The sequence below is a fragment of the Anas acuta genome, chromosome 16, assembly GCF_963932015.1.
Source record: "Anas acuta chromosome 16, bAnaAcu1.1, whole genome shotgun sequence".
Taxonomy (NCBI): domain Eukaryota; kingdom Metazoa; phylum Chordata; class Aves; order Anseriformes; family Anatidae; genus Anas; species Anas acuta.
In genome coordinates this window covers 10,333,365-10,352,158 of record NC_088994.1, presented here as the reverse complement: position 1 = coordinate 10,352,158, position 18,794 = coordinate 10,333,365, and the positions used below count along the sequence as shown (strand labels likewise).

At 37.5% G+C, this 18,794-nt stretch overlaps 1 long non-coding RNA gene across 2 annotated transcripts in view; it reads right to left on the bottom strand.

Annotated features, from left to right (window-relative positions):
* Positions 1-1,855: 1,855 nt before the first annotated feature.
* The window catches only part of LOC137865507 (uncharacterized), a 177,976-nt gene continuing 161,037 nt past the window's right edge, over positions 1,856-18,794 (bottom strand). Inside the window, exons 11-12 of one of the 2 annotated variants that reach the window (XR_011101944.1) lie at positions 3,610-3,863; positions 1,856-2,832 (exon numbers count right to left, since the gene is read on the bottom strand). This is a non-coding gene — a long non-coding RNA (uncharacterized lncRNA). Of the gene's footprint in view, positions 2,833-3,609; positions 3,864-6,284; positions 6,344-18,794 lie in introns of those variants that run through there. The other variant, XR_011101947.1, reaches the window with a different exon arrangement.

Genomic DNA, 18,794 nt, shown 5'->3' with positions numbered 1-18,794 from the left:
GGTGCTATTTGCAGTATCAAGTTTTAAGAAACTCAAAAACTCATCCTGAAGCTATTTTCTCCCCTTGGTTTCAGACAGTTATTAGACAGAACTGAGAAGGGGCCCAGGATCTTAACACCCAGAACAGCACCCAGAGCTCCCTCAGCTTCTGCCTTTGCTAATTCAGAAAGTATTTCACTCAGCAAAAACTTTATTTTCCCATTTTTTTCTAAAGTCAGTATGAAAGCATTCACAGGGACCTGGAGATTAAACTTCCTCAGCTGTGATTGTGTGGTCTGAGAAACTGGAGCCTGGGCAGTTTTCAATGCTGAGAGTAGCAGCACAGGCGATGCTGTAGCCTGGAAGAGGTAGAAGGAACTCAATGTTTGCTGTGTTCTGACCCATCAGGATCCAAACTTTTTCTTGCTTTGCCTGCAGAAGTCTCTTGAGTTCCAAAACTGAGGGAACAAAAGCTGATTTTCATCCTCTGGATAAATTTTCTGATTTTAAAAAAGCTCATTTCCAATGTGATTAATTTTAAGAATACACTCAACTCCCATTGCATTCAGGGGGGGCTAAGAGCGTAGTCATGGCTTTCTGGATTAAAAAAAAAAAAAAAAAAAAAAAAAAGGACTTTACCACCCCCTAAGAGCTGTGATTTACAGTTTTGTTAAATTACAGGATTTCCCACAATCTCACTGCCAATCTCACTCCAAGTTCAATGAGCACCAAATTAGGCAGTGTTTGCATGCAGTGGTGCACACACTGCTCAGTGACTGTACACAAGCTTCTGCTATATTTGCCAGCTATGAATCACACTCCAAAGTGGATACTTGGTTCATCACACTTATTGTGCTGGCAGGTTACTGTTGCTGGAGTAGGGTAGTATTTCTTATAGATGATTAAAATGATGAATGAGTTAGAAGAACCAGAAACTGGACTGGGAGCTGAAGTCCTGTACTCAAAGCTTATGGGATTATATTTATTGGGATGTAACTCATGAAAGACAGGGGCTCTTTGGAGTACATGGGGGGAAGAAGCTCATCTATCTCAGGTGTGAAGGTCCATAAAGCAACAGGTAACAAATCACCGGCAGAATTGTTGGTGGACAGATGGGCAACATGCACCAGCCTGCATCCACCATCCACAGAGTGTCCTTAATGGTCTCTGTCTACAAATCTGGCCTTTATTGCTCTTAACGTTATTCATAGAAGAGAGTATGCAAGCTGTGCTGATGTATAATTTAGAGGTTCACAAGTGTAATACACACCTGGCTTGGGTTGCAAAACTATGGCATTTATTCCCAGTATATAAGGAGTGGCACTTGATATCCTTTCAATTAAAGGAATACTTGTACATAGCCCAGAATCTTATTATGCAATTCAGGGCTTCTTAATCCTCTCTAAATTCTTTTTTTTTTTTTCTTTTTTTTTCCTGTCTTCTTCCAAAAATTGTTTTAGTCTTCTTTCTTATATTTTTTGCTTTAATTTTCAGTTTTATTCATTTTTATTCTAATTAAGCTCTGAAAAGCCTTTCTTCATATTATATTCAGATTGATAATTAGTTTGAAGGCATGCGTCAGCCTTCATTATAGAGGAGTTTTTATAAAAAAAAAATAAATTAAATATTGCTACCTTCTCACTCCTGAGAAGCCTGTAATCCAACTTCCACAAATAACAAGGAATAAGGTATTAGTCCTGATTTTATATCTTTTAAGCTTTGGTCTGAGACCAAAGAAGATATATAGATTTATATAGTCAAACAGAATTAGATTTATATTAGTCAAACACTGACACACATTTAATGGAAAAAAAGGGTAATTCTAATAACAATCACTTAATCTATGACAGTTAATACTGACTTCCTTTCTTCCTTCTATTCCAGAGTCAAAGATGGGAAATCCAAGAACACAAAAAATTTTCTCCCAGTGTATTAGCGCTAGTGTCAGGTTATTTGACCTTCCCACTATCTCTGGACAGATTCCCCCAAACACAGTAGGACAGGAATAGACCCTTGACAAGAATGCTAAATTAAGTAATCCAGCAGCCTTGCACGTAGTGTTTCAGATATTTGTTTGTATTTGTTTATTACCTTACCAGAGCTCGTTAGAAGACTCTTACCAAGGGCAAAACTGAAGCTGGTCATGTCCGTGTAGGGAGGCCTATGTGAACACTGATTCAGTGGGGCTGTATAAAGTCCTACAGAGCATTAGTCAATGCCTACTACGGTTTAAATCCCTTTATATGCTGCCATGCACGCAGTTCCAATTGGCTCTCTCATAAGTGAAACTCCTTGCAGACATATAATGAGGATTTGGTATTTTCTTAATAGAAAGTACTAATACTGAAACAGATGGTAGAAGAGGGGGAAAGTATCAAGAGAGATTATTGAGTTTTTATCTTGCAATCTGCCAATAATCGTGAACTGGTGCCCTGGGATGAAGACAATGAAAGAAATCAGAATTAGCAGGTGAGGTCAGGCCTGTGAAAGCAGAGGGGATAAAAGTGCTCCCTCCCTCCCCCCCCCCCCACAAACACACACACTTGACACTTCAGGAATCGATCTATTAGTCAGTTTCTTTAGGGAAAAGCAACAGCAAAAAAACAATTTGCAATTAATTTTCCTCCTAACAAACTTTATAATAGTCATTAATAGCTATTTATTTTGGCAGTTTGATGAAAAAATAGTCCTTGTTTCATATAGTTCCTGTGGTTACTGCTGAGCACCCAGCGGTGCTCCCCAGCACATGTCCTCCAGATGTGCTGTGCTTCTGCTCCACTGAGCAGCCCAAGCACTGGTTGGCACTGGAGCTCCCTTCCAGCACTTTGGTGTTCTCCCAAGGAAGATGAGGGCCTGTACAAAGAAGGAGGAAGATGGGAGAGACCCCAAGTTTGGACACCAGCAGGAGCATCCACTTACCAGTATTAATGAAGGCACGTGACTCGTAGGAAGCGTACGAAAAATAAACCTGCAGATTTCATCCTTCCCACTGCTAACACAGAGAGTCAGAGCCTGCTATGATCAGGTAGTAAGAAAAGTTGTTTGAAAATAATTATTGCCTAGCCTCTTGAAGGATCAGGGAATAAGACAGAGAAATATGCTGTGGCCCTGAACATACATTTTATAAAAGCCAAACAATATTCTGGCTTCAAAGGATTTAGAATGTGCTGTAAATCCAGAATAGGGTGTATGCGTTTTTCCCTTCGTGAGAAGCAGCTTCTTAAATCCAGTCTGAATGTGAAAAAATGAGTCAAAAATAGGCAGGTTGCTGACTGTTAGAATTAATGAATTCTGATTCCTATGGATTTGTGTTGCCTGATTAAATAACTCTGCCTGAATTCTACCAAGGTTTCCTGTCATCTGCATATACCACTTTCTGCATGCAGCTACAATCTCCTGAGTTAGATATATTGATATATATCGACCCCTGCAACATTTTCTAGCATAGACAAGCCCCTGGAGTCTGGCACTGCTACACTTATAGAAGAGTCCTGAGCAGCTTGGCTTTACCCAGCCTCTCACAGTTCCCATCAATAGTGATTTCTGAATGCTAGGAACTAAAGCAATCCACAATCCCCTTCTTCCCTCCAATCCCATCAGCCCCAAGCACTGAACAGTCCCCAGACTCACCGGTTAAGGCCCTTATGCAGCCACTGGCTGGTGCCTGGTGTCTTCACAGTTTGAAAGCTGTTTTCTCTCAGGTCACAAATTCACCCCATGTGAATTTGCTCAGGAAGTTGTATGTCTGTGTAAAGCTTTTCCAGTATTTTGAATCTTGAAGTGTTTATAATGCTGCCGGCTGCTGTAGATTCTCTGGTGTTTATTAAACTGCAAACTCCCACTTTTCTCACTTTTTTTTTTTTTTTTTTCTTCCCCAGAGAAAACTGAAATGAAACAATGGGAATTCTTAGAAGTGATAACAGAAGGACAGATGTACATGTGTAAACCTCCTACCCACCCCCCAAAGTGAGGATTTCCTCAGGGAACCAGGCTCAAAATGAGAGAAAACATCCTTAAGAAAACCCCCAGTGTTTTACATATCTACAAGAGACTGCAGTGCCTTGACTACAAAATGGTTGTCTACCTCAAAAGCCAAAGGATTCCTTAGAGATTGAAAGGTATAACGTACAGTGAAGGAATTTGTAGTAGTTATCTGGCTCAATACAACATTCAAAAATTTTTTGGCAGAATGAGCTTTCCTATTTCTGCTCTAAAAGCCATCCAAGAGCAGAACAATCCTTTAGCAAATGTCAGCAGCAAAAATATATATTCTGCTTTTTATTAAGCTAGTCTGTGCTAATCTGTTTTAGACACTGGTTTCAAATTCTTTAGCCAGAGTCTTTTTTGTTGTTGAGAATGGGGTGATTTGACATGCCAGCTGCAGAAGTGTCTTTTGCATACTCAGACATAGTCTGAATCTCTGCCAGCACTCAAAGAAGGTCCTGCTGAGACTGTGCTACAGAAAACTGCTTCTGAAGCTGGAGAGCTTCTCTTCCACAGCTCGTACAGATGGTTAGGGCTCATCTACTTGACTTGTCAGCACTAGGTACTGTCAGTTGTGCACTCACCTGGAGTTTCCCAAGGATCAGTAAAGCCTGATTGACTACCTGGCTCGTGATTCACAATAGAAGGAAAATTCTTGACTATGTTACCCAACTACCCTCTCATTCTCTTATTTTGATGTGTGTGCATTTTTTTAGGGAAAGGGGTTTTCATGCCAACAGGCACAGTTGGCAGCAGGCTGGAAGCCTCCTCTGCACAGTGCTGGCAGCGAATTAGCTGAAGATCACAGCCTCCACCGAGCCAAGGAGGAGTTCAAAGAGACAAGGACTGCACTCCCTGGGAAGCTGGTGTAGATAAAAAGATGAGGGGTCATGTAGTGTTTGTAGTTTAATAATTTAATTCGGGAGATCTTAGAAAAGTTTGTGATGTTTCTTTGTCCAATCCAAGCAGGTTGATAATGGGACATGCCTGGCATTCCCTCCTCAAGTGGCCCATTTGCCCTCTGTGTGACACTGGGCAAACCATGAGGGACAAGACTTTTGTGTAGTTCTGAGGTTTGACATCTGTGGCTCTTCATATAGATCAGAGTTTGGCATGTTGAAACAATTGCCAGCCTAATAAACCTTAGCTACTGTGAACGTGCTAGACTTTACTAGGAGATTCACAGAAATAGCTATATGGTTTGTCTCACAATTTAATACACGAAACAGCCATTACAGCCATTCTAAGCAGTCAATACTGAGAATTTTTTTCCCCAAGATGTCAGCTCAGAGCAATAATTTTGGAAAGAAATGTAAACAATTCTTAGCTTCTGTCAGATTAAAGTGGTTTACACTGTGATACCAAGCTTATCTCAAACGCACCAAAAAAAGCCAACTGTAATAGTCTGATAGTCTGACTAACTATAACTACTTATATTTTGCAAAATCAGAGATGTTACATCACATCTAAAAAAAAGAAAGCTCATCCTTTTGCTGGCTGCAGTATTCCCTGTGTACTGTTTGTTAGAGACTGAACAAAGGCTTCAGGCATGAAACAAACAGCCAAGAACAGACCTATCTAAATTATGGTACTTTTGAAAAACAAAACAAAACAAGAAATCCCAATAAAATCCAATCCCAATTTTATTAAAATACTTATTTGCATAAAATTTTCATTTCACCTTTAATGCCTATAATTGGAAGACCATGACATATTGCCAAGGCCAGTGTCTATCTCCAGAGTTTGCATGCCATGCAGAATGAGATGCACTATTAGGTAGGGCCACCAGGCTTGTGTTGTATTCTTCATCTGTGATATGTTAATAGCATCTGTCTAGTTAAGAAGTATTGCTCTGTATATGCGAGTTGTAGCCCAACTACAGCAAGGAATTCTGCATATGAAACAATTTGGAAATTTCATATTTTTGGTAATGCTTAGTGCTTATTTTAGAATGGAGAAGCAGCACGTCAATGTGTTTGTTTATCCAAGGTGTGTGTAAGCACCTTGTGCAGGGATGGTTAACCTGTGAATGATTCACAGTTTCCCAGTAGATCAAGAGCAGAGGCTGTATTTTGTTGTTGTTGTTGTTGTTGTCACCTGTTGCTACATGCCCACAGTATCAGGAAAGTATGCTGATTAGTGGGTTTTCAGAAGAGCCAGAATCTGGCACCCAGTGCATTTCATAGAGAATCCCAAGATGGAAGGAACATACAAGGATAATTGAGTCCAACTCCTATTTCCCAGTTTCAGTGGGAATTTCCTACTCTGCTAGTAGCCATTCTTTGTCCATCACAGTATATGTATCTTTAGTTACCTAAAAGTCCTTCTGCCTCTCCGTTCTGTTGTTTCTTCAAAGTCAGTCATTTTTCATGTCTAGAGACTAAATAGAGAGATTTGGACTTTATATTACAAGCACCCAACAGTCAAATACATGAAAGAATTGAAGTCCCATACAAAATTACTTGACACACACAGATTTTCAAAGATTTTGACTTTAGGGCATTTCCAAAATCCCACGGTTACATACATTGGATTTTAATTTATATTATTTTCTCCTACATAAATCAGAAATAATGCCACTAGGGTCAGTGGAACAGCAAGGATTTAGAACCATCCTTAAAATAATACATATTGAAAGGTTGCATGGAAGCACATTCTTGAGTGCAAATGTAACAGGAATTTGGTACAAACCATTACATAAAACACTCCTTGAGAATCAAACTATTCAGATTACTTCTGTGTCTCCTTTTCTAAAGCTTTGCCTATCAAGCTATATTGGAAATGGCTAGATTGATTAGAAGTCTTGGCAGGCATCAGCAGTATATTGTTGAAGGTCTTTTGGAGATCAGCTCATTTTCAGTAATCTTTTCTTTCTCCATGGACCTGAAGGGTCTAGGTTCCATGATATTAAATAAAGCTAGTGCTTTAAAATAGCTCTTTAAATGTAGTTAATGTCTTATTCCCCAGAAGTTTATGCAAGAAAGTAAAGTAAAAAGATGAAGACAGTCAAGAATTTTCAATGAGAATGGTGGTTTAGCAACCATCATTTTCTGTGAGAAAATATAATTTTCATCAAAAATTTGATGCATCTGGCATCTGACTCTTCAGGAAAAGGGAAAAAACAGAAGCCAAAATGCCCATTTGATGTCTCTTTAAAGAGTATTTTTTTTTTCTTTCTTTTTTTTTTTTTTTTTTTTTTTTTTTTCCCTATGTAAAATTGGAGAGAATTCTGTTTGTTTGGGAAAGGGTTGTTTTGAGTTTTGTTTTTGTGGTTGGTTGTTTTCAATCCCACATTAAAAATGAGATAAAAATTATGTTTTCTGGCCATCATTACTGGCTGACTTCCGTATGTATCTTATTTATTTTGTGATTCTACATTCTTTCTTTTATTGCCAATATAGACACTTCCATTACTGTTGAATACAAACTAAATGAAAATCTGTGGTCCATTGTACATTCCCTTTTCATTGCCTAGGAAACCATGAAAGATTAGCAAGGCAAACTTGCGAAGACACATAATATCCATCATCTGTATGGCTGTGTGAAACTTTATCTCAGGTATTAATGCTTCTATGACAGTAAGACAGTGGATTTTTATATCCAAGGCAAAAGGATGTCAGTAAATCCCTTCTGAAACTGCAAAAGTGAATAGTTCAGGTGATGTGGCCTTGGATCTGGTCTTCATTCCCAGCCTTGCCCCTACTGTGTTGGCCATAGCAAGCCACTGCAACATCCTGTAAGTGATCATATTATCCTAGGCTTCTTTTTAGATAAAACTTTATTCTAAGGGCTATCTGCTGTCCTGTGCCTGCTTTCCCCTAGTGCATGCAGATTCTGATTACAACTGAGGTGTCCAGACAGTGCTGCAATATCTGAATGTAATGAAGCACCATGCAAAACCAAACATACTTTTTTCCTCTTGATTTCCTTAAAACCTTCCTCTTCTCTGTAGACATCATCTCACCTAAAGTACAGCCCATCTGACTCAACACAGCCTTCCAAGTCTTGTTGAACTCCTGAAGCCTCTGCCTTTGTTGTACAGAGGACTGGACCAAGCAGGGGTATGTCCTAGAACAGCATTTCCTCTGCCTTGTCTTACACCTGTCTACATTGAAACATGCCATGGGAGCCATTAAAATCTCGTAAGTTGCAGTATCTCCTTTTTAAAGTATAAGAATATGTTACAATTACTGCAAATGCCTAAGGCAGTGAATCCCGAGCTTTTAGCAGCACCCATTGTATGTATGTTTTACAGTCCTTTTTTGCAAACCAAATATTTGATGGAATTATAGTTCTGGCATCATGAAAGGGAATGGTTATCTGTTACTTTTTCAGTGTTTCCCAGCCTGGGGCATCTGTCTGCAGATGACAGCAATAACACAAAGAACTCTTATCCCAGTAACCTGAAGTGCTCTGGATCTCAGACACATTAGAGATTTACATTTACACTTTGTTGGTACCCTCGATGAAAAGAACTGCAAACTCATCATAATAAAGAGATATGCAAATCCCTCTTTTGTTTTCAAAGAAACCATTTAATTGTCTATTTTTCATCCTCAGATTTTTCCCAGCAGTTTCATTAGCTGACATGACAAAATGCCAGCTCATTTCATATTTAAATATAGGACCAATTTGAAATAATATATCTTTACTTTGGGAGCAAATTCATCTGTTATTATTCTATGAATAATATCCAAAAGAAAGAACTTAAGCCCTTTTCTCCTATTTGCATTATACCGTATAAATGCAGGGTAAGTTGACAGAAAATTTGTAATTTCTGTAATAAAATAAGGTGCTTTTAGTTGTTTTCTTTTTTATTTTCTGCAACTGTAAATGTTTAAAAACAAACAATTATCAGAAAAATTGAAAGAATCCTATAAAGACTAGCAGCAACATTTTCTCCAAGCACCCACATTGACTGCCTATTTTAATGCTCTGTGTGAATAGTAGACATGTCTTAAACCTTACATTTTGGTCTTCAACCTTCTACTGAAAGAGATATAGGTACATGTATGTATCTTCCCCATTCTCCTTTTCTTCTTAACCAAAAAGCCCTTTCAGAGTTCCTTGTTACAATATACATCCAAAATAACAGGGCCATCATTCTGGCACTTATGTTTGTCCATGAAAGTGACTAGAGCTGCCCAAAACAGTTCTACCTGCTGTTTCCACGCAGTAGGCTTGCTAGTATTTGGGCTTGGAAGTGAATGTTGGTGAGTGGCTCCCCACCAAGGTGGCTGGGTGAGTGACAATACACGATGGTCCCAGGCAGCCTGCAGCACCCAACAGCTGCTTATAGATCCCTGGGTCCTTCCTGACTCACGAAGAATCAGTGGGAGCCCTGCTACGTTTCTGAGAGGTTTTGGATCCTCCATTGTTGGAAGAGTTTAATTCACTCCTCCCGACTTTTTTTTTTTTTTGTCTTTAACATCTACAAATTTAGGGGGTGTGGAGCATTGTGCTTCTCCCTGCAGAATCCCTGTCCCTTCCTAACTGCCGATTTTACTGCCTTTTAACGTAAGTCTCCCTCTTTCATGCATGCACAAAAAGGAAAAAAGAAATGTAATTACATACATTGCTACTGATATTTCCATTGAAGTGGTGGATTTTTTTGCTAATAATAGACAATAAATGAACACAGTAACAATGGATCCCATCTGAACTCTCACTTACACCAAATTGATAAAAGCAAATTCCAATTCCTTTGCTATTTTTATCAGATACTTTCAGTGTAAGTGACTCATATGGTGGATAATGGTTTCCAATCCCTGCTGCAAGATTAATGCCTTAGTGAAGTCCATGAATTTATAGAGAACATATTTGTAAGGTTTGAAGCTTGGTTTTATTCTTAAGAGGGGACACAGAGAGGTACGTCTTCTAGGTTCACTCACAGTTCTACTCTTACACAAGTACCTAATGATTTATGTCAAAAGAATTAAAGAGGAACATGCAGGCAGGAAGCCTATGTACTCTCTGTCTTACTAAGACAATTCATCCTGAGACAAAAGATCTGTAAAATGGACTGTGAAGTTACTTAAACCCATCTTTAAGCACTTAGAATAATAGAGTGAGGGGCTCTGTGTGATAACACTGCTATTTCTTAAAACAAAAGAAAGCAAAACAAAACAAAAAAGTTTTCCAGCCCTGGCCTACAACTTACAGTCTGTGAAAGTCCACAAAAACCCATGGAGTTCCTTCTAAAAGGAGCAGAGTGCATTCATGATCCTTTTACATTTCCTTCTAGGCTAAGCAGGTTTTTCCAGGAAAACAGAAGTCAAGCAGATATATAACAGGTAGGAGATGTTGCTTTCATTCTGAAAAATCACACTCTAGATACTGCTAAGCTGTTTCACCCGGGAGTTGAAGATGAAAATTTTCTGCGGAAAGTGAAATAATTCCTTTTTTTCCCCCACCAGAACATGTTGACTCATTGAAATAGGAACATTTTCCAAGTTCAGTTTAACATTTCTAATCAAAACATGAGAGACAAGGAACTTACATAAGACACAGAAACCCTGAGGTCATATCCCGCCCTGCCTTATTATGTCCAGATAAATGTCCTAATTGCAGAGCTATGGGTAACTGGGGCAGATCTCACTTTCTTTTCTGAAAAATTTCAAAAGATCTGAGTTTCATTCTCTTGGAGAACAAAAAAGTCTGTTTCAGAACTCCTGATATTTTACAAAACACATATTCCCAGACAGGTATAATGCCTGAAATCAGTGAGTTTCAATTTTTACTTCAAGGAGGACTTTAGAATATCAACCACCTCACATAACCTCCTCAGCTGCAAAGACACACAACAACACCCTAGCCTCACGCACATCTGCCCACTATGGTCCATTTTTTGTAGGAACTGTGCTATAAATATCTTTCCAGAGTAGTTTAGCCTATGGTTGAGTGCCAGCTATGAAAACTGCAAAAAATTCTTATTTCAGCCGTAGCATCACAGGCAATAAAATCTGGGGAGAAATCTAATGGGATATAGCATGTGCAATGCAGTAAAGAGACAGTGGCTGTAGCAGTGTGGCAACAAACCTAGGTAGGTGACTGGAAGGCTTCAAGGCAAAGCCCTGCCTTTGTGAGAGGCAGTTAGATGGCATGTAGTTTTGCACAGCCGAATACCATTCCTGCCTATTCTATGCTACATTAAGTTTTGCTTTAGCAAGTCACCGAAGAACACACTTCAGACCAATCATACAATCACATGCTTCCTTGAATGAAATCCAGACCTTCTGTGACCTAGGAGTTTTGTACCTGGAAGACTTATTTTCTATCCATAAATGGTATTATTTTTTTGCAGTCTTGAATGTTTTAATTGTTCCCTTTTGCTTTTGTTGTGCCCTTAATTCCAAAGCAAAGCATTTCCTGTTGTCATTACCACAAGCACCTTTCACAATGCACTTAACCTTGGGCACATATCACTGTCAAAAAAAGGTATTTCAGTAAAACTGCATTGTCAGTAAAACAAGCACTGCTATTTTCATAAATATCTGCACCATGATATTTCTGACAAGGACTGACAACAATTCCACTCACTGACAGTCCATAGCAGAATAATATAATTTTATAGGAATGATGAGGAGTAACATTATTTCACTGTTTGACCCAAATTATTTGGTATTTGACCAGATATCTTCCTTCAGTATAGCTTTTATTACTGTGAGGGAAGGGAGCTCTTTTGTGATTGGCATGCACCAAGTTCATAACTCATCAAAGATAATGTAATCATGGTGTTGTATTAATTGATCTTATTCAAAATGACTGCTGCATGTCATGCAGGCTATCCCACAGCTAAAGCAGACAGTAGTATACTCCTTAATATATTATTTAGGGCAGGAGAATTCACTTCTGACAATGCAAGTTTTTATTCTACCCAAGTTTCAGAAGCTCTTGTTTGGGAGATATTCAACAATAAGGCAAAGCTCTGATCTCCTTTCTCATGAATGATGGAAGAAATCTTAGATTTATTGCCTAAAATTTCCACTTTATTAAGCTGTCAAGTTTTGCTTGCTGGCCTACTACAGAGTGAAATACTAAATTTGATTTAAAGGTCAGAGGAGATGTGTGGCACCTACAATCTGCCTTTGAATTGTTTTTGTAACACTAAATAGAGTTTACAAGGAGAGAAAATTGGAACTGGTCAGCATAAGTCATTCCAATCACAGTGTCTTTGAAAAGACAGCCCTACTTTTAACTACACTAAAGGAGATAAAGGAAATGGATACATTAGTGTGTTGCTCTGGGATTTATGAAACTCTGAGCAGAATTCTGTGACTGTAATTGTAACAGCTAAGTAAGGGAAAGGCATCAGAAAAATGGTTCAGGTTTTACTATTAATGCAGTAACCACAATTATAAACAAAACAAAACACTAATTTGTGGAGATGTTTTAATCTGAATTTACTAGAGGTTTAAATAAACTTGCAACAACAAACTCTGACCACTCTCCCAACAGACCTTATTATTATCTCTGCTTCTCTACATCTTTTAATTCACAAGCCAAATAGGGCCCCAGAAGAAATTATTTTATTTTAAAATGATTTTACCACTGATGCTAAATATATTATCATGTTAATTAAATATATGAAGTATAACAAGGGCTGAGATATACATTTGTGGAAGAAGGAAACTTAATTTAATGTCCACATTTTATATATAAAACTCTTGAAATATAAGAACTCCTAATATCCTTATTTACCTCTTAGTACAGTCCTTTATCATGAACATTTCATTAGTCACATAGATAAAAGAAAACAATTACAAACTAGCTGTTAAGTCTATATGAGACACTGCTAGGTAACAAAATTTGGTATTATACTAAGTGGAAGTTTGTGTTTCAGAAAAAAAAGAGAGGCAATTTCCTTCTGCCTCATTAAAGGAAATAGAAGTTCACTCATAATCACTATCTAATTCCCTAACGGTGTCAGACTTCGTTTTCTGATTTTCTTGTTTGGAAATGTAGAAGAACATATCTCTTGCCTTGATTAAGAATCCTGAAAAAGAACTAAACCTTCAAGGACTTATTCTGTTACATTGCTCCTCTGCAGATAGAAAAAGAACAATGGCAACACTGAAACAAACGAAAATAATGACATTCAGCTGAGAAAGGATCAAGGAAGAAAATTCGTCCTAAACTTTCCAATGCTACCTCCTGATAGAGGCAGTGAAACACAAAACAACTTGGGTTTGCTGCCTGGGAGCACATTGCTCAGATTTGGCATAATCCAAGATCAGAGTAAGCAGAAACACACTAAGGGTGCTCTCTGTGTTTTTATTTGACAGTTGCCATTTGGGCTGTGTAAAACTTCGTTTTGGAAAGCTCACACTTCTCTCCCCAACCGTTTTACACAACTTTCAGCAAAAATGTCTGTAACTATACCTAGCAGTACAAACATTTTAGCTTCTGTACTTGAGGTGCTGGTAAATTTGAACATGACTGCAATGTGGTATATTTTGGGACATGTTGGGAATAAGACGCTGTAAAATTAGGAAACGGTCACTATTTAAAGCTGTCCTGAACCCATCAATAAGTCACTGATCAAAGGACTGCACAAATTTTAGCCAACCTTGGCAACTTTATTTTGCAGTAGAAATGAACAGAAATTAATGTCTCTGAGCTGGGGGGAGAGAAGTAATGAAGCAGAAGTAGGTACCATTTCTAAGGCTTTGTAATAACGAGTCTGACATGCCATTATGTTGGTTTTAGAAAAGCAATTCACATAAAGTAAAGTAGGTTAGAACTGAAGAACAGCACCAAAACAAGAGCCCATAACAGCGAAGCCTGGATTTGCTCATTCTGGAATGGCACAAGAGAACCTTTGGTGTTTGCTCTTTGTTTGCTGCCAAGATCTCTCTGATACCTCTCAAAATTGAGGCCAATTTCTCTGCTGGAATCAAAGATATAATGTCACAGAAATGCTTCCCAGAAGTCTGTCTAAAGTGCCAAGCTAAACACATGCTAATCATCCGTCAGATTTCATTTCTTTTACAGAGACGGATTCTGCTAAAAGGTGTGACTTTAGGAGTGTCCTATAGGCTAAATAGTGATGGAGGGATTGGTTTTCAAACAGAGAGGGATTTTTTGATAAATGGGGCTAGTGGGGTCTGGACTTTAAACAGTAAAGTGGCTGCATGCCAAGTATGGCAAATTGCTGAGGAAGACAAAAATTATAACTATATCCTTTTGGTTGATCACTCAATCCCTTGGGACTGCCCCTAAAGCAGTAAATTCTGCATATAATACATAGAAGTTCTACAAGCATTTGAAAGATACTGAGTGCCTTCAACTTCTATTGATTACAGTTCTGCATCTTTGCAGAATATAAATGATGAATTGCTTGATTCAGTAGCTCTAAACAAAAGAAGAGCCTAGATGGAAAATGTTTAGAAGAACCCATTTAATAAGCTAGCACAGAAAAGATGTCAAAGCTTTCTTCATACAAATACTTTCAGCAGCAATCATAGAAGCATATCCATGGATTTATGTACTCTCATTATTTTGATGTATTGCTGCATTTCTGCCTAAAAATAAAATGAAATGTGTTAAGTTTGGCCTGAGATGAAATACTGAGTTTCCCATACTAAAATGTTTCAATTATTCATACTGAAAGATCAGGAAACTAGCAAGGAGATAAACATTGTTGTTCATATACTGACAAAGTGTGCCAACTGTTAGAAACATGTGTTTCTATTTCAGAATAATCTAATTAACATTAGCAGGAGTGTCAAGTCATTAACATATTCTTCTGAACAAAGTTATCAGGCTCTGATTTAAACTTCACTTTCACTCAATTAAATGTATAGCTAATTTAGCCATCATTCAAGTAATACTCTCTTAAAAAAAAAAAAAAAAGGAAGAGAGAAAGAAAAAGAAAATCATACATCATACACCTGTTACCGTAGACTTCAAATTTCTATATTAAAATGTCATTTTCAGGAGTTCTGGCCTGAAGTTTTGATTCACAGCTATCTCCACATAAGAGTGAGCACACGCAAATCAGAATGGTGTTAGAGAGAAACCTGAGAGCACACTTGAGATACATACTTCAGAAATATCTCCACAGGAAATAACTCAATAACTAAGATTAAACAAGTTGGGGTCTGGTTTAAAGTAACCTTGGTTATATCTCTTTTTTTTTTTTATTATTTTTTTTTTTATTTTTCATCTCTGTTTTCCAGTTTATCATTAAACTTAGTGAGAAGGCTCCTTTCATTTTAATGGAGCCACAGAAATTTTAGAAGCAAGATGTGGTTATCGCTGCTGAAATTAAACCAAGGAAAGAGAAGATCTAGTTAGTAGTCAAATAAGCACTATTTATACTAGAAGACAATATTTTTCAAACCTTTGAAGACTGATATTCTCACAGCATGAAGGACAACAACAATGTTGTGAGGTAACTACAACTAAGGATTAGTAAGCAAACTTCAATGATCAGCAATCCAAAGTTGTTGGAAAAAACATTTACCTGTCTATCTCTATTTATTTATTATCGATTATCATTAATTGTAAAGCCTCTGACTACTGCAATATCTGACTGATGATTTTTCATTTTTCAGGAAGATCATTAGCATATTCATCTGGATACTGCAAACACTTTCAAGTATCATAACTCAGCTGCCATACAGATTATCTAATTATACAGCATTCACCTATAAAGAAAAATACCTCAGATATGAGAACTATACTAATAAAGGCAACAATTCACAGTCTGATTCGAACTTTATATATAATATGCAGAGACAGAAGTAAAAACATACTCAAACCTTTGGAAATTGAAAAACAAAGCCCCTTGCAAACAGCACCTTCTATTCAAGATAGCAATGCTCAATCTGCCACCTGTGTTTTGGTACATAAAATGATCAGACTGTGATTTTTCTTTGAACCTGAGTATTGGTGTTTCTTTAAATTGGGGTTTGTACAGAGCTTTTATGATGGTATCTCAAGAAAAAACAAAACAAAACAAAACAAAACAAAACAATGGGGTAATGGGAATGTCTTCAGTTATCTCATAAATACCATTGATCAGTTCTAGTTGTCAGTGAGGAATGACATGATTTGCGAGCCAATTCCCACACAGAGGTTGGAATTGGGGGCCACTGTGCAAAATGGAGATACTCAAAAATTGTACTCAAGGTTTTTTTGAAGCTGCTTGGTGCCCTGCTTATTTATACAGCAGCTACAGCACTGTTATGGTTTTCTTTACTTTCATCTATAATGCTGAAGTATGTCAACACATCCTGTAATAGTACTTTCAGCACCCTGAAAGCACTCCCTGCTGGAAACCTGCAGCTTTTTGTTTGACCCTCATGCTTGGATAGATGCTCAGATAGCTTTATGGTCATCTTGCATGTTACTTGGCTTTCTGATGAGACCTCTTAAACCATGCAATGGCATCAGGATTCAAATTCAAACTCTCCTTTTCCAAAAGTATATTCTAAACTGAATCAACCATTAGTGGGGCAACATTTGAAAAAGAGGATGGTTTGTACAATTGATGGAGCTCACCCCCTGTATCCTCACTAGTTTGTTTCATTTAAAAAAGTCCATTATGTATAATATCATATACTTTTGCTGAAAGTTTAATAAGAAGTGACTTCTATGAAGCTCAGAATAGCAATAGTAAAACAGAAAGATCCCTATCAAACTACTGAAGCAATGAAATATATATCAGAGTCCCAAATGACCTTCATAAATCCTTGTTCACCAACAGTGATATTTGTTAACAGCAAAATTAACTTTTATTACTTTCTTTCTCTGACTTGTATTTGCCAACACTCATTTTTGAAGCTCCTCAGATCAAGCAGAACAGATAAATTAGATTAAATTAGTTTCAGTGGCCAAGATGTGAAGACACAAACATAACTCTGAGGTTTATATTAAGCCATGATTTGAAGAACTTCATATAATGTACTATACACTGGAGGCTAATGGAGAGAAAGAAAAGGAAAAGAGCTGCTCTATCTGGTTTGTACAACATCTTCTGGATGCTGTGTACATAAAGAGCTACCTCCCAACCTGACATGCAGCATATAGTACTCTGCATGGGGGGGGGAAAAAAAAAAAAGCCTAAATAAAATCTAGTATTTCACTGATGAAGTGGCAATAGGACCATGCTCTGAGTAAATACTATGGACAAGTTTTCAGAATAGAGACAAAGATGAGACTCTGAGGCGCCAAAACAGCAGCAGGCATAGTCTTCTCTTGATTCAGATGAGAGTAAAAAATGTCAGATGCAAAAAAAGTGTTTATTATTTCAAACAGGAGGGGAAATAAAGTGTGAAGGTCATGCAGGTGACAACAGTAACAGATAATCGTTTTTGGAATGTTTTTTACTGGTGACCTCAATAGCCACAGCCATGAGACTGTTGAACCTTGAGTACAGAACTGATGGGCAGGCCATGGAAAGGCCAGAGAGATGCAACAGGTGACCTGAACTCAACTAGGTGAACTGAGCCTCAACTAGGCTAGTTTACTTGTTTCCTGTTGTTCATACTGGTGTCTCTGTCTCAGTGCCAAGGAGATAGACTTTAATACAGCACCACTGAACACTAACCTTGGCCCTCACTGTGAAAAATTTGCTAAGTGATATATAACAGGGAAATATGATTCATTTTTATCCCATCAAGATTGTCTACAGGCAGCAGGCAATATGTTTTTTAGCATACTGCCTTTATACTGGAGCTTTCCTTGACATGTTTGTGCTGTTTATGAAGACGAGAGGTTAGGATCCTTGGCAGAAATGTAAATTGCTTTAATATTTTCTTAACAATTCTTTGGCTTGAATTTATGTGAGAAACCAGATGTGAGGATTTATGAAGGACACTTGTGACAGGTCTGCTCTGCAAAAACTGAAGAGCAAAAATCAATAAATAGCATTAAAATAAATAAATAAAGACAAAATAAAAGTTGAAAGTATCTCAAAACTACTCTGCTCCATCTGTAAGCAAGTTCCTAGAAATGCACCAATATCTTCTAGCGCTCTGCCTGTACATTAATCAAATGATTTGAAATGAGACAAGAGACGAATCTGAAGTGCAAAAGAAACTAAAGAGATAAAATTAATCTTGCTCCAACTTGACTTTCTATGATTTTGCAGCTGCTCCAGTATTTTGTGAAGTTCCTGAGGTTTATCTAGTGAAAATAACTATGAAGTACCCATGGGTAAATGTCAATGCTTTAGTGTAGATTGGCATGAGGCCTTACCTGGCTCCCCCTCTGATGATGTAAATCCTGTATGGGGTCTTGCTTTGGTCCAGTGAAGGGGAAAATCACTATAGCCTGACTGGAGATGTGTTTGCTTGGTTTGCCAAGAATGCAAGTGTGCAAAATTTCTTAAAGAAGCTTATTCCTAAAACATAACTTCTCAATGTGCAAAAGCAAATTATCCGTGAGTCCTTAATTTTACTGATGGGTGACTTTTGGCATGGGACATGTGGCCTTTGAAAGAAGAGGATTATTTTTTAAAAAGTTAATACCCATATATATATACATGTATATGGGTATATATATATATATATGTATATATATGTATAATATATGTATTATATATATATGTATATATTTGAGAATCTCTATCTACAGATAAGGAAAAATAAATAAAATCTTGCCTCATGGAGAAAATAAAAAAAATGGCAGAGCTAGGAGAAACATTATTTCATGGATATCAGAAACCTTAGTCTAAAATGACTGTTGCATGAAAATATTTTTACTATACCAGAGCAGGGTGCCCAAGGAGCTAGCTCAAGGCTCCCTGTAGCTTTTTCCCAGGTCCAAGAATTTCTAGAATTTCTAGAAATTCTAGTATTTCTAGAATTCCCAATTCAGACTAA